The sequence below is a fragment of the Zootoca vivipara genome, chromosome 2 (assembly GCF_963506605.1).
Source record: "Zootoca vivipara chromosome 2, rZooViv1.1, whole genome shotgun sequence".
In the NCBI taxonomy this organism is placed as follows: Eukaryota; Metazoa; Chordata; class Lepidosauria; order Squamata; family Lacertidae; genus Zootoca; species Zootoca vivipara.
In genome coordinates, this window is record NC_083277.1 from 29,902,936 (window position 1) to 29,917,002 (window position 14,067).

The following is a 14,067-nucleotide window of genomic DNA, read 5'->3' on the forward strand; positions in this document are numbered from 1 at the left end:
CACACGCTGCACTGATCGCTTCTGCACATGCGCTATCTGCGCATCCTACACCGCGGAACCCGGATGTAAACACTTCCGGGTCTGCAGCGTTCGTAAACGGAGGCGTTCATAAACAGAGGTAGTTGTAAACCGAGGTTCCACTGTACAGACTTCCGGAACCAATTGTGTTTGTAAACCGAGGTACCACTGTATATAAAATTGAGGATCCTTGTCATCATTGATTTTAGTGAAAATCCCTCTACAGAATATAAGTGAATGAAACCCTGCACATTATGTGCCCAAACAGAAGCAGCCCTGGAACCTGAACCCCCCCCCCACTGTCTTCCTTCTTTAGGAAATTTCTTGCCATCATGGTTTCTGAAAATCTGCCACTTCAGAAGTTTGGTGAAGTGCTATGCCAACAGACAGCTTTCAGACTGCTTGTATTGTTTCATTAAATGGACACTAGCAATTTGTTAAACATATAAAGCAGAGTTAGTAATGTCTCACTCAACAGTAATTATTCAGAATAAATCCTTCTTCCCTAAAGCTACAAGCCTGACAACCACAACACAGTGATTGTCAATCAGAGCAAATCTAAAACAAATGGTAAATTGAGTGTGCCATTAGCAGTCTTGTCTCTGCCAGCCTCCAACTGGCACTGTGTCTTAACACTATTTCTTGCAAACTTCCATGATCATTATAACATATTGACATGTAAACCTGCATGGCCAACAAGAAAGCAACAAATATGAAAGGCATTTTTAGCAGGTTCTGCACATAAAAGATGTCCTGAAGTTGATAGAAGCCTGTTGTTGTATAGTTGTAGACTAATAAGTAGCTGCTGTAATAACAGCTAGCAATCTTTCAGTCTATAGATCCAACATACTTTCAAGCCAAAATACTTGGAGGTGATGGTGTGGTTTTTATTTACAACCACAGGCATCTACAGACTCCAGTAGGTGAAGCAGTGTGAGATATCATTCTGGCAGTGTGTAATGGAAATGGATCTGGTGAATTGCATAAAACTTTGCCTTTGTATGTAAAAAAAAGAAAAAGAATGGGTTAAAATCCACCTCAGATGCCCGTTTCATTGCAAGATTTACATAGAAATAGGTATTCTTCCTCATTGTTAACATAATGTGTGTTTGGGGGGGGGGGAATCCCATGTGTTTTTTCAACCAAAACCCAGCCAAAAGGCCCTCCTTCTGATATTCTATACATGGCTTTATATTGGAACATTTTACTAGACCCGTGACACATTTGAATTATGCTTGGGTAGAAAAATATCTCTGAAATTGATCCAGGGGAGGAGATTAAAGTGCTATTCTCCTGACACAACACACATAGCTCTGTTTGGCGCATTCTACTAGAGAGCCAGCGTGATGTAGTGGTTAAGAGTGGTGGACTTGTAATCTGGTGAACCGGGTTCCCGCCCCCGCTCCTCCACATGCAGCTGCTGGGTGACATTGGGCTAGTCATGCTTCTCTGAAGTCTTGTTGTGCGGGAGGAAGGGAAAAGGAAATTGTTAGCCACTTTGAGACTCCTTAGGGTAGTGATAAAGCGGGATATCAAATCCAAACTTTTCTTCTCCTTCTTCTTCTACTACTACTTCAAGATACACTGGAAGGTATCTTGGGGTAGAAAACTATCCCTAGAACTGTCTTCATCAGTTTTTTTTAGTTTTCCTGGATGAAAATGAAGATTGCATGACATGGCACATGTCCTTTAGGGGATTTATCAGATTTATACATAATTTAATACCTTCTTTTCTTCTTTTGGCAATCACTTGTAGCTGAGTAAGATTGTCTTCCATAAACACGGATTTAACAATGAGTCCGTAAGTGACTGTGGAGGCTAATTCTGGATCATTAAGTAACTAAAATAGGGTATCTAAATCTCAAAACTTAGCTGTGATGAGAGGGCTGCAAAGAAGCTTGCAGCAGCAAAGTAAGCAGTCATTTTAACCCATTCCCAAATTCCTCAGTGCAGCCTCTCTCCAGAGCAACACTGCATTAAGGACATTGGGGAGGATTAAAATGGGCTCTAGCACTCCTCTTAGGCACCAGGCAGCAAGGGCAAAGCATCCAGAGGAGCTCCGACGCCTGAGTAAGCAATGCCTCTGAGAAGAGTCACTGAAGAACAACACTACAAGGGTGGGAGCATTGGTGAAGGCTCCCTTGCTTGCAGCAGTGCCTCATAGCTATTTTCACAGTGCGAAGCCTATGAAGGCAGCTGCACTACACTGGATGGCCCCTTTCAGAATGTTTTTTTTCCTGTTTAATCCTTTTCAGTGAGGGAGACTGAGGGAATTGAAGTAGCATCTTCCTCACCTATATCAGCACTTCTCCTTCTGCTCTTCTTCTGATATGTCTACTAGGGGCATGGTCATTTGGAGAGGGTGTATCCTCAAACCTGGAGTGACCTCTCCCCCCCCCCCAATTAAATAAGTAAATTCCACTTAAATAAACAGTAAAAAAGTTACTCTTCTAAGTATAAAGAAGAAGATGGGTCCGCGGAGTACTCAACCTGAAGCGTACTTAACCTGAAGCAGGGTGTAATTGAAGAAGAGTTTGGATTTGATATCCTGCTCTATCAGTACCCTAAGGAGTCTCAAAGCGGCTAACAATCTCCTTTCCCTTCCTCCCCCACAACAAACACTCTGTGAGGTGAAAGAGGCTGAGAGACTTCAGAGAAGTGTGGAACAAGAGCTAATAATAAGCCACTTCATTTGCTTGATATTCAAAAATGACAGGGCCAATTACAATTAAGAGAAGACTATTGCTACTGATTTCCTGAGTCCTGGATGAGGTTTCACTTGCCACTGTGTTAGGAGCCTTGCTAAACATTTATCACCTGAAGTGCCATGTATATACAAAGCATATAGATTTCCACTGTCAAAGAAATAGCAGTATGCAAATATCTCATTTGCTCTCAGCATTTGCAACATCCCTCATATTTTGCAAAATGGATTACCTGGACATTACTAGTTTGATCTTTCACAGCCTTGTTCTTTACAATAAAGTATTGTATAATAAAGGAGAAATCACCCACAAAACACTATATCCTTGCAAAGCTGACACCACATTTTTTAGATTATCCTACCCAAACTTACAGAGCCTTGGCTATTTTTAGTACTGTACTTATTTAAAATGGGAGCTTCCAGTAAAGGACGCAGATATGAACTGTGAAAGTATCAGCAGAAAAGTAAGGTGTGAATCTTCCACTCCTTTGCTGACCAAAACAATTTTCATCACTTCACAGGACCTTGATTTCCTTTTGCTGGTGTTACCCAGTTTGCAATGCTTTTGCTATATAATTTGAAACCAGTCTAATCTGCTTAGGTGTACAGAATGCCTAGCACAACATGTGCTTTCTTTTTAAACATCAAAACGTGACAGAAACAATATGCAACAACAATATGAGGCCAATGCTTACTGGAGAAAACACCGAAAATAAATATTTACTTAGCATGGAAAACCGTTATTGACAAATGTTTTCACGGGGTAATAACATCTGTGGACTTTGAAAACTACTTCAGTACTGAGGAATCATAGAATTGTAGAGCTCGAAGGAACCATGAGGGTCATCTAGCCCAATCCCCTGCAATGCAGGAATCTTTTGCCCAATGTGAGGCTCAAACCCATGATCCTGAGATGAAGAGTCTCATGGTCTACCAAAGGATAGAGTCAGGCTATGGTCTCCCCTACTTCTGCTTTGTGCACCATGATTCTGCTAGGGCACTTTACTAGAAAAGTAGATTTTAAAATGAAATGGCAGTACTATGACCCCCTCTAGAAAACTAAGTAAAGGTTTAAAAACCTAACCCAAATTTCTAGCAAAGTTCCAAAGAAGAAATTAATTCCAAGTGAATACACTGCATAAAAATCCTTATTATCCAAAGTAAATGTAAATTCAAGTTTTAGCCAAAAATTGTAAAAAAAAGTCATGTGATAAAAAATTTATGGTAGATGGCTGCAGTTCTTAGAAAACATAACAAATGTACAACTTTCAAAACTGCACTGATTTTATTTACCAATTTCAAACTGTATTCCTTGGTGTCTTGCAATTTCTAAACACCAGTTACAAGGCCACTAGTTATTGTATATATTGAATTAGATAGATGGGATACATTGGGGATAGGGAACCTTTCCGGCTCCATAGGCCAGATCCTTATCATAATCTGTCTCACGGGCCAAATTTGACAGGGGGTGGGTCACAAATGAATTCAGGGGATTTGGTGCTTTGAAGTCCCAAAGTCAGGACTTCAAGGCAGGTAGCAGGCAGCAAGGTGCTACTAATGGGAACCCTCCCCCCACTTCCTTTCAAAGGAAGAAGCCTTACTGTCTGTTTACATGCTCTTCCAAACTGGCCAGGTTCATGTGCGTGAGAGAGAACTCCCTGTAGAGAGAACTCTCTTGTACACTTGCACCAAGCAGGATCCTTGTCACATCAGCTGGTGCCCAGGGGGACATGGTATGATCCTGCTGAGTGCTGGGTTTGGGTGTGCCAGAGACCTCCATGCAGTAAGCTCAGGCACGTGCCCAGAACAAGCTGGCTCCCCCTTCCATTGCATTGGCCAATTGGGGTGTGTGTTTGTGTCCTGCTTAGTGCTGGAGGCTGCCTTAATGTGCTTTGCAAAAGTCTAGTCTGAAGCAGCTTATACTTGTCCTTTAAGTGAAGAGGCAGAGGCAGTGGAGGAGTGCAGGAGAGTTCTCTCCCCAACCCTGGTGCCACTAGCTTGAGGCTGAAAGGAGAATAGTGAGCAGCTTCAAAGGGCTTTCATCCCCACTCTGTCTACCAGGTTTTCATTATCCCCACTGTATCTGTGCAGTCCTCTAAGACCAAAAATCCATCTTGACTCAGAAGCTTCTAGCATTAGCATATAGATAACTTGTATATGTTGTATCTCTTCAAATGTCTTTGGCACATGTTTTACCCTATGGTGCTATGACCTCTCTGAATTACTATTATGTGTCCCTGAACTCTCAATGCCTAATTCTATCCTCCTCATTTGAGCAATAATATACATTTCCCCTGCATCCCCAGGGGATAATTTGTTCCAAACCAGATGCTCCTAATAATGGGGCAGGACACCATCTCATAATAACCCTCTATTATATTCCACCCTATACAATGCAGGCATACTTTCAACCTATACAATTTACCAGGTCTTTTGCCTCTTTCCCCATACATTTAATTTTAGAATAACTCCTGCCATATTTTGAACATTATGCACACACTTCCCCAAGTTCATTAAGCTGTCCTCACATTAAACAGGTAGGCTTTATCAATTTAGTTGCCTTATGTAAAAATGTGTGTCTACTACTTGAAATCTGTTTGGAGGTTTGTTTTGGCATTGAACATTATATAAATAATAGTGCTGATTAATGATAATGAATTAATTATAAAGAGCATTTTGTTTGAGGGCTGTTGATGCCTCTTTCCTGGAGTGGCTATTAGATTGCAAAGCCTTAGAAGGGAATCCCTCCTGCTGCTGCTGCTGCTGCTGCCCAACCCATTTCAGACCATAGGACAATCTCCTCTAGGAAAGGTTAACCTGGTACCTTCCAGGTGTTGTTGGGCTGCAACTGCCATAATCCCTATTTGCCATGCTGGCTGCGACTGATATGGGTTGGAGTCCAGCAGCATCTCCTAGGTATGTTATAAAGAACATCACAGAGAATCCTAGGAGCCATTTCTGAGAGTCAGAGGAAAATCCTCTGGTTTCTGCTTAGCTTCGTCTAAAGGGGATTTGTTTTAGTATTTTAACTTCTGTACCTGTATGTTTTAAAGTATGGTTATAAACTTTTCTTTTCACAGATCTGGATAGTTCCAGCACTCATCTAAGAGTTCAAAAGCCACCAAACAGGGTATAACCAGACAGAATGGCAATGTTACAGATATAACCTTTCTCGGAGATGAAGCAACAAAACATGAAAACACAGAGCTGCCAAACTACTACTTATTAACAAATTTTAGTAAGAAGGGTCCCTAAACATTTATGAACGCGATTCACTTCCTGTAAAGCAAAGCACAAGGCAAATCAAAAGGTTACCTATTGGCATTGGAAAATTGAACGACATTGTTCAACTTTGTGCTCCACATGAAGAACTGTTTCAATGCAATTGTGTACTACACAACCAGATAAACTTTTGCCCTGTGCTTGAAAAGTAAACTTTATTTCTTATTTGTAATTATGAATGGCCTAATAAAAATTACCAGACAAAGCATGTTCAATAAAATACTCTGTAAAAGCCAAACCAGAAAGAAACAAACCAATTTTGAGAGTTCCCTCCCCGCCCTAACATAAAGACACTCATCTACCATAAGAAATACAATATTTTGTTTATCTTTCAATTGCTGCAGTCAAAATGGATCTGTTGCTCAGAAAAAAGTCGGTGTAATTTTTTTAATGCTGCTTGTTTCAAAACTGTACAGCACATTAGATAATATAAATTAGCATTAATTTCAACACCTAGGGATACAATCATGTTTTGATATGAGACTCTAAACTTCACTTCATTCTATCTTTGATGCAAGTGATGTGCCACTGAAGAATCCCTAGCAGGTGCTACTTTAAATACTACTGTACAATACGGGCATTTCTTGTCAAAATTTTGTCTTCACCTGCCATTTCATGCAAAACCCTGTTTTTAAAACAAAACCCAGAAAAATCATGATATGCAGAAATTCGCATATATCTGACAGAACGGAATGAGTATCAGCAATAATTTAGCATTATTCAAATGCTCAAAAAAGTTGATAGTATCTGTTATTTCTTAATGCTTTTAGACTAACAGAAAGACATACCCCCTACAGGATCTCTACAGTTAAATGTGTACCAGTCTGCAGGTTTCAACTTCCTTCCCATGTCAATGAAAATTTGACAGAATTACTAGCCGCATTAAGTAGTGAGAATGATAAACATGATCTGTATTGGATTATTTAAAGCCCAATTAATGATCTATATTATATTATTTAGAGCCCAATTAATCATGTCATCTCCTTGAAACAACTGAGCTGAACTCACAAAATCTAAATTGATACACATTAAACACAGAAAAATACTTAATTCAACAAATAGGATTCTAAACCTTTTAAAAAAGCAAACTGATTCCACTCAAAAGAGTTTAATTACTGTACACCTAACCAAATAGTATGCTATTCTCCTATGCGAGTTCTCTGACCCAGCCAGCCTTTTCCAGTACATCATAAGAGCGCAGAAAAACTTAGCACTGCTCACACAGGAAAATCTCAGCCAAAAATAGTTATTCTTTCTAGGAAATTGCTTTCTTGTATAAAGGGCCTTTGCTTTCTCTCAGGTGTGATTTGGATAAAACTGGGCAAATGAGTTGGACGCGGGTGACGCTGTGGTCTAAACCACTGAGCCTCTTGGGCTTGCTGATCAGAAGGTTGGCGGTTCGAATCCCCGCAACGGGGTGAGCTCCCATTGCTCGGTCCCTGCTCCTGCCCACCTAGCAGTTTGAAAGTACGTCAAAGTGCAAGTAGATAAATAGGTACTGCTCCAGCGAGAAGGTCAACAGCGTTTCCGTGCGCTGCTCTGGTTCACCAGAAGTGGCTTTGTCATGCTAGCCACATGACCCGGAAGCTATCTGCGGACAAACGTCGGCTCCCTCGGCCAGTAAAGCGAGATGAGCGCCGCAACCCCAGAGTCGTCCGTGACTGGACCTAACGGTCAGGGGTCCCTTTACCTTTTATTATGAAGTATGCACTTGGGTCTTGCTTACTTTGGTCTCAAAACTGTTAGGACATTTTGCACAATAGAGAAAAAGCTAATATTTGTCATATATGCCAATTAAACACATAATATTTTATATATATTTTACAAAGGAGAAAACACAAAGGCTGCTTAGTAATAGTGGACAGAGCTCCAGCAAACACTGATTTATGTTTGAGTAAAGAACTGTGCATTCTACAGCTCTAGCACAATCTTGAAAACTGAAATTCTACATTAACTTCTCATCTTAGGACACAAAATAGATTAGCCCAGTGTTTCCGAACTTTTTCCCAACCGTGGCCCCCTTCCTTCCCCCCCCAAGTAAAAATCAATACAAATCTGAGATTCTGCCCCCCCAAAAGCCTATCCCCCCCGAACAAAAATCCTGGCTACACCCATGCCCCCATCCTACCAGTAGAAAGGTAGTCATTTGAATGTTTTGTTTGCAAATAAAACATGTTTTATTTATATTTTTTGTAATTTATCCAAAATTACCCTACTGGTCAAAATGGGAGCGTCAGCGATCACCCTCTCCCACCAGAAACAAACCAGGGTTGCTCCAAGAAAATGCACGTGGCAAAAAGGAGTGCTAGGCCCTGGTGAGCCACCCCTTACCTGCTTGTGATTGGCCAAGCATCTTGTATTACAAATACCCTGTACAAAAAGTACATTTCCCTCACAGCTGTGTTATTCAAAAAAGGAAGATGACCAAAAGTTTCAAAAATGCATGAATCCTGACTTATATGCTGCTATTATTATACCTATAGTCCAGTCTGCATATTGAGAAAATATGCAGGTCAAAATGACCTTAACAGAATGAATTTCAAAAGGGACAAATGTAAGGTTCTGCACTTAGGCAGGAAGAACCAGATGCACAAATATAGGATGGGGGACATCTGGCTTACTAGCAGTACATGTGAAAAGGATCTAGGGGTATTGGTGGACCACATGAGTCAACAGTGTGATGCAGCAGCAACAAAAGCTAATGCTATTCTAGCTGCATCAACAGAAGTCTAGTGTCCAGATCAAGGGAAGTAATAGTACCACTCTATTCTGCCTTAGTCAGACCACACTTTGAATGATGTGTCCAATTCTGGGCACCAAGAAGATAAAGGGTCTGGAAACTAAGCCTTATGAGGCGGCTTGAAGAAGCTGGGTATGTTAAGCCTGGAAAAGAGGAGACTGAGAGGAGATATGACAGCCATCTTCAAATATCTTAAGGGCTGTCACATGGAAGAAGGAACATGCTTGTTTTCTCTTGCTCTGGAGGGTAGGACTCGAACCAATGGCTTCAAGTTACAAGAAACGAGATTCCAACTGAACATTCGGAAAAACTTTCTGACAGTAAGAGCTGTTCAGCAGTGGAACAGACTCCCATGAGAGGTGGTGGACTCTCCTTCCTTGGAGGTTTTTAAACAGAGGTTGGATGATCATCTATCATGGATGCTTTAGCTGAGAGTCCTGCATTGCAGGGGGTTGGAATAGATGACCCTTGGGGGACCTTCCAACTCTAAGATGTTATGATTCTATGTCAATTCTTGGAGCCTTGCAGGGTGTGCCTTTGCCCGCAGAGTTTGATTTGAGACCATGTTGGGTGGGTGGGGCAGTTTACCTGGCATCATTGTGAAATTCTCTTTCTCCTACGGTGCTTATTCCAGCTTCTACTTCTCATCTCTTAAGTCCTAATGCAGGGGTCAGCAAACATTTTCAGCAGGGGGCCGGTCCACTGTCTCTCAGACCTTGGGGGGGGGGGGCGGACTATATTTTGAAAAAAATAAATAAATGATGCAAGAGCACCACAAGCCCCAGTGGCTGGTTACCTGTGTCTTGCAAGCAGCAGGGGCTAGTGGTGGCAGCGGGACGATAAGCAACAAGTGAAAGGGTTCCAGAGAGGGGCGGCTTAAAAAGGCAGCCGCTTGAGCACTGCTGCTGCTGGCACCAACAAAGCCCAGCCCCCTTCCTCCTCTAGGCAGGGTGGGGAGAAGCCAGGAGGAGGGAGGTAGGAGGCGCTGCCGCCACCGCTATGTGAGGAAGAGGGAGGGGGAAAGAACGTGCATGCTGGCGATCAACCTGATTCCCAGACTGTCCGCGGGCCAGATCCAGAAGGAAATTGGGCCTGATCCGGCCTGCGGACCTTAGTTTGCCTACCCATGTCCTAATGCTTCATCTTTCTCTGGAATTACCATAAGAGCGTGGGTCCTTTTTCAGCTCCTTATCCCACAACACTTCCACTTCTTTCTACGACAAGAGCTTGATTAGTACTTCACCAAGTGTTTGCAGTATATGAGCAGTATATGGTGTGAACATTCTGTAATGAATCTTGAGGCTTAGGGTTTGAGCATATTTGGGAGTAGGTAAAGAAACACGGAAAATTGTAGCTGTGGAAATAATCAAATGCCCTTTCCCTTGCTACTCCAAATTACCCACTCTCAAACTGGTCATGTTTGTCTCACTTTTTTTCTTAAAGTTATTGGGAGTGCTGTTAATTATGTACCTAGCCCCACTTAGCTGTATGCCTCTTTCCCCAAGCTTCTTCCATCTACAGTGGTACCTCTGTTTGCGAACGGGATCGGTTCTGCAGCTCCATTTGCAACATGAGCAGTACGCAACCTGCATCAGTGCTTCTGTGCACACGGGGGTTGCGATTCGGCGCTTCTGCACATGACGTTATTCGACGCTTCTGCGCATGTGTGAACCTCCAAACCCGGAAGTAACCAGTTCCGTTACTTCCGGGTTCAGCAAGTTTATAACCCGTGTTGTACGCAACCCGCAGCATTCGTATCCAGAGGTATGACTGTACTGCCTACTCTGCACACTTTTTAGCCTCATTTTCTTTGGGCTCTCTGATCCTCAGAAACCCTATTCTCTCTTTCCAGACCCCACCTCATGTGTTTTAATTGAACTCTTCCTTCTTTCCCAGATGCTGAACTGCTTTATCAACTCATCAAATGAACATTTCATGACATTACACCAGCTCAGCCAATCCGTAACAGAAGTCACTGCTACAAGCAAATACAGATGTGTTCAATAGCACCTCACATTTCTATCAGCTAAAAATTAGTGAAAAATAAGTAATTCCATCTGTAGGCTAATTCTAGCTCTGCAGCTATAGCTCCCATGCAGAATGAAAGCTACAGGTAGAGCTGATTCAGAGACTGTGTATATGCCACAATCAATGAAATAATTACTGGTAGCTCTATTACCACAATTCGGACAATAATTTCTATGATGAGAATTCAGAGCTTGAAAACGCATCAAGTTAAAAGAAATAGCTTTAATTGGATTGTCGCCTATTTTTCTTTTGAACAGTCATCTTCTGAAGGCATGTCACAAAAATTCTAGCCATTTCTATAAGAAAACTAAGTCCATTTTATTAACCGCATTACTTTGCTTTAGGTTCCTCAAGTGTTCCAAGGGTGCTTCAAGGGGCTTCGATAGATCAGGAAAGAGATGTTTAGAAACAGGAGGGAGACATTGCAGGGGGTAGGAGTAGCATGTTGCCTTATTTATCCCCTCTGTAAATGGGCTCCCACGGCTGAGGGTTAAGTGGTGAATGGCTGTTTCCAAGCTGTCTGGCTTCTCTCCATGATTTCACAGCTGCTCCAATAGAGACTGCTGCTGGAGAATTTCACATGTGCGCCACAGGCTCTGACAGCAGCCTGCCAAGCTTTTCTTCTCTGCTCCCACAGCATTCATCACAGTCATTACAGCACATGCAGCCCTGCCCAAACTGCCACCAATGAACACTGCCAGTTCTCTGCAACCGAGCAGTAAGTGGCTGTCTCTGTCTAGCTAGACACGGCGGTAGCAGGTGTAAGAGGAGAGAAAGGAGTAAACAGTCAATGGCAACTAAACCAGAACATAAAAAGAGGGAACCTTGAGAACTGTTTGCTTTATCCTGCATCTTTTGCCCTCTCATTCCTTTGCTTAGGGGGTTCCAAATCATTCTGGGAAACCCTTTTCATTGCCAAGCAGAGCAAAAATATAGGAAGACCTATATAAGGGCTCCAAAAGCCCTTCTAGTCCAGTACCCTGTTCTCACAATGGCCAACCAGCCACAGGCAGGACCTGAGAACAAGAGAACTCTCCCCACCTGCAATTCCCAGCAACTGGTATTGAGAAGCATACTGCATTTGGAGGTAAGAACACAGCCATCATGGCTAGCAGCCATTCATAGCTTCATGCTTCATGAATGTGTCTAATCCTATGTTAAATCCGTCCAAGTTGGTGGTCATCAGCACCTTTTGCAGGAACTAATCCCATGATTTAACCATGCACTGTGTAAAGAAATACTTTTAGCCTGACTCTTCCAACACTCACATTCATTTAGTATTTCAGACTAAGTGTATTTCTGTGCTACTTTCCATTCAAGTGAATCCCAAAGTGGTTTACAAGTGGTAGCTGGTAACATTTTGACTTGGTAGGGTGAGATGTTTTTAACCTGCTGCTACCGCCTGAGTGTTGGAAGAAAGACTGCTCACTTTTTACCTGGCTGAGGGGCCAGGGCCCACACTGACTTTGAACAGCTAAAAGTCCTGGGAGGCCATTGGGACGTTGCTGGAACAACTCTTGGGTTGGGGCAACTGGCTAAAATGTTTAAAAATATTTTAAATGGTTCTAATTTTGGTTCTTTTTTATTTTTGTCAGGTTGGTGTTGGATAAATGTTTAATTGGGGTTGGCAGTTATTGTAATTTGGGTATAACTGTAAACTGTTGGTGGTGGTGGTGGTTTATTGATTTATTGGTTTGTTTGTTGCTTGTAGAGGATTTTTTTTGAAATGTTTGATGTGTTGTAAGCCGCCCAGAGTGGCTAGAGATGGGCGGGATATAAACAAAAAACAAAAACAGAAACCTTATTGTTTTCATCACAATATGATTTGCATGGCACATGTGCAAAGTGTCATTGTCTCCTCCTCTCTAAAGAACAAACAACACAATTGTTCTCATCTGTGGGCAGGGAAAAAGCTTCCATTTACAGAGGGCCTAAGTATGATTTTCAGACAAAACCGACTCCATACCTCTAATTTAGAAATTAAGTCATACCACATGACGTAAATTTCTGAATTCATGTATTGTTTACATCTACACATCCATTGCAAAAAAACTGAAAACTTTTAAAATGTGAGTAAAACTTGCTTCCAGTTACATACAATTTTCCTCCCCCCCCAAAAAAAAAATCAATTGAGCTATTCATTATCCTGAACAAATTTTCTCTAAATTAAAAGAACTGAGTATTCCAATCAACGGACAAAAAATGTTTGCTTTTTCATTTGAGGCAGGGTACACCAGAGCATAGCAGAACATATCTGCAATGCATGGTTCAGTCCTGAAAATGTGAAATAATAATCTCTGCTCATGTGCAGAGTTCATCACACCAGACTAAGCATAGTCAACCTCTATTATGTCTGAGTTTTGGGAGACTATCTTCCAGATTTGGTGAAAGAAGTGGAGACATATTGGGCCAGGTAAAGAAAACGAACTTCTTTGCGATAGCCATACTACTGCATTAGGATCTGCTGAGTGATCCACAGTTATAAGTTTGTAGGACAGGAAAGACTGTATGGCTTGGAGATTCTGAGGAGGAAATGTTTAGAAATTACTTGACATTTCCAGTGGGAGGGCTGTGCCCCAGAGGACCAGCCTCCACTGCGAACGATGAAAACAAAATAATAAAGGAATAGGGTAAAGGGACCCCTGATCATTAGGTCCAGTCGTGACCGACTCTGGGGTTGCGGCGCTCATCTCGCGTTATTGGCCGAGGGAGCTGGCGTGGCCAGCATGACAAAGCCGCTTCTGGCAAACCAGAGCAGCACACAGAAACGCCGTTTACCTTCCCGCTGTAGCGGTACCTATTTATCTACTTACACTTTTGATGTGCTTCCTAACTGCTAGGTTGGCAGGAGCTGGGACCAAGCAACGGGAGCTCACCCCATTGCGGGGATTCGAACCACCAACCTTTTGATTGGCAAGCCCTGGGCTCTGTGGTTTAACCCACAGCACCACCCATAGATCATAATAATTGCAGGTTAAACAACACAATTCCTAAATCTTCAATAAAAGAATACTAACAAAATGCCAGCTAAACATTATTACATTCACTCTCCCCCAACCCACAAGTTCAATAATTATTCACTCTCCTCAATTCATAAAAGCAAACAGAGAGTCCTGATCCAAAAGAAATGCCTACAAACTGTAGTGTAAGGCACCCAGTCGCCTACACAGCCCTACTCCCAAGCAGGCTGCTGTCTTCCAAAGCCAGGTTTTCATTGAGAGAATAGGGTAAAATTCATTCACTCTTCCTTAGGTATCCACACGCTCACTGAGTACTGCCACCGTTGTTCCCGGGC

The 14,067-nt window shown here is 42.2% G+C and overlaps 1 protein-coding gene across 1 annotated transcript in view; it reads right to left on the bottom strand.

The window, feature by feature from the left end:
• RYBP (RING1 and YY1 binding protein) overlaps positions 1–14,067 on the bottom strand; it is a 55,018-nt gene that overhangs the window by 16,050 nt on the left and 24,901 nt on the right. The gene's annotated exons all lie outside the window — the stretch shown is intronic.